We start from the raw sequence: 2,762 nt of genomic DNA, 5'->3' as shown, positions 1-2,762 counted from the left end.
CTGGTCTGCTGCATTGTGTCTCGGGGGTTCCCAATCTGGAGGGCTTGTGGGCCAGGAGTGTGAGGACGGAAGTCTGAAAACACAAGCTAGGGTTAGGTTTGGGGCCTAGGGCAGGGCAGGCCCACTCTTTAGAGGCTGAATTGAGATCTCTAGCATCTGCAGTACCGTTTAGTGTCAGAGGTTTTCTCAGGCTGAAGTTTGTGTCCATGATGGCATTCTAAGGGAGGGTTGGCCTCATGAGCCCGTGGAGGTATTCCCACTCTGGGTGTTGTGAGCTGCTCCAAACAGCAAGGTTGCCTTCTGCAAGATGGGGAGTCCTGTTTGATGGTTGCAGTGTCCCCGTTATGGAATGATTCCATAGCACATCTCTGTCCATGGATGCCTGGAAATCCCTCCCCATGTTTCCATTGCAGCCTAGGAACATGGCAGGTTTGATCCACTGTCTCTGGGCGGAACTACCCAGGGGGCTGAGTTGAAATGGAGCCTCATGGTGATGGGTCACAATGCAGGTTTGTGTCCAGGGACACTTGGGATTTTGGCCATGGCTCAGGGACCATGCAGGATTCTCCTCCCCTGAGTCTTTGACATAGCTGCATATAGCAAGCTTCCCTTCTGGGACAGGAGATGTTCTGTTTGGTTCCTCAGGGACCCCGTTATGTTGGTATTCAGGCCAGGTCTCTGGGGACAGATGCCTGAAAACGAATGCTAGTGTTTAGATTAGGTACTAGGGACATGTTAGTTTCAATCTCCTATCTCTAGGCCATCTACCTGGGTGCCTGACTGGATGTAGTTGCTCAGGATTTGTCAGAGTGCTCACTATTTCCAGGTCGCCTTACAAAATTGGGGTGGCCTCAAGGGCCTTGCAGATTTCTCCTAATCTGGGAAAAGTTTTCAATTAGCAATAATCGCGCCTCGGATAAACCTCATTGGCTACGATACTGCCACTGCGCAAAGCTAGATTTCTCCTAATCTGTAGGGTTATGGCAACTGAAATTACATAGTTTCCTTTGCGATGGGAGGCTCATTCCTGCCATGTGGCTCTGGAGGCACCAGCCTGGAGGGTTTGTGGGCCAGGGCTCTGGTGACAGAAGTCTGAAAACACAAACTAAGTGTAGGGTTAGGGTCGAGGGTATGGCATGCCTGATCTGCAGACCCTGAGGGGAGATCCTCAGAAGCGGAAATTAGCACGAGTGTGAGGCAGGAGCTATGGAGTTTGTCTCTGAATTTGTGTCTAGGATGGCTGCGGAATGTAGGTGTGGCCTCATGGGGCCATGGAAGATTCTCCTTCTGTGGGGATTTGCCAGGCTCCCAATAGTTTGGTGTCCTGCTTCGGGAATTGAGGAGTTCTGTGTTTTGTCTCAGGGGTCCCCCCAAAAAAGAGATCCAGAGCAGGGTTCTGGGTATGGGCTCCTGGGAAACTTCCCCTTTGGTTAGGATTTGGCACTAGGGGCATGGTAAGCCTGGATTGTGGACTCCTAGTCCAGCTGCTTTTGGGCTTTATATGAAAACATGGCTCAGCCTGAGGATCTCAATGGGTGTTTGTGCCCACGTCCACCCTCAAGAGTGGTTGTGACATCATGGGCCATGCAGGTTTCTCCGACTCTGAGAGATTACCCTCATCCCAAAGGCAAGGTTTCCTCTCATGGGGAAGGGAGGTACTGTTTTGTGCTTCAAGTTCCCCCATATTCAGGAATTTGAGATAAGATCTGAGGACAGATGCCTGCAAACCCAGTTTGGGTGGAGATGATGGCCTAGGGCCATGGCATGTCTGATCTGCTGGATATATTGCTAGCTATCTTAGAGCCTGACAAGGGGTCTGCGCCATGGCCCTAGAAAACTCTGTGGCCCCATGAGACCGCCCACACATTCGGTGGATCGAATGGACACAAACTCCAGCCTCAGGGACATCCTGACTGTCACCTTAATCTCAGACCCCCGGGATTTGGCCTCAGCATCTATAGATTGGGCCTGCCATGACCTAGGCCCTAACTCTAACCTTGGCATAGGTCTTCAGTCCTCTTTCCCAGAGGTCCTGCGCCACAAGCTCTCCAGATAGAGAACTGAGGAACCACACCATGGGACTCTGCCTAACCTACAGAAGGAAACCGTTCTCAATGGAGATTCACAAAACCCCAAGATTAAGAGAAACATGCATGGTCAATGAGGCCACACCCATTGATGGAACCTGAAACTGGACACTAACGCACATTCTGTCTCACAGCCTGAGCACTGACCTCCAGTCAGCCACCACGTAGCTGGCCCCAGAGTCGGCAGATTGGACCTGCCATTCCCCTAGTCATTAATGCTAACCCCAGGATAGGGTTTTCTGGCATCTATACACAAAGTCCTGCTCTCAAAATCCTCCATATGGGGACATCTGTGCCATACAACAGGACTCCACAACTACCACATAATGAAATCATACTATTTGGAGATCAGCAAATCCCCCAGAGAAGGAGAAACCTCCAAGGCCCCAGGAGGCCACACACACATTCAGCAGCCCTAGTGGACACAAAATCTAGTCTGGTTTGAACGAATGCTTGACACTCGCCCTAACTTCATATTCTGGGGAGCTTGACTCAGAATCTACACATCGGGGATCCATGCCCTACACCCTAACAGTACACTCAACTTCGGTTTTCAGAATTCCTTTCCTTGAGTCCTGGAATGCAATCCCTCCATATTGGGGTCTCTGGAGCCACTCCACGGGACTTTTCCTGCCCTGCAGAAAAAAATCATGCCCTATGGAGCCCTGCAAACCC

The 2,762-nt window shown here is 51.0% G+C and overlaps 1 non-coding gene across 1 annotated transcript; it reads right to left on the bottom strand.

Annotated features, from left to right (window-relative positions):
• Window positions 1–815: 815 nt before the first annotated feature.
• Window positions 816–956, bottom strand: LOC123936543. Its single transcript, XR_006817358.1, has one exon. It is a non-coding gene; the product is annotated as a U4 spliceosomal RNA (small nuclear RNA).
• Window positions 957–2,762: the final 1,806 nt, after the last annotated feature.

The sequence above is a fragment of the Meles meles genome, unplaced genomic scaffold (genome assembly GCF_922984935.1).
Source record: "Meles meles unplaced genomic scaffold, mMelMel3.1 paternal haplotype, whole genome shotgun sequence".
Classification (NCBI taxonomy): domain Eukaryota; kingdom Metazoa; phylum Chordata; class Mammalia; order Carnivora; family Mustelidae; genus Meles; species Meles meles.
Note: the sequence above shows the minus strand (reverse complement) of the source record. Positions and strands in the feature narration are given on the sequence as shown.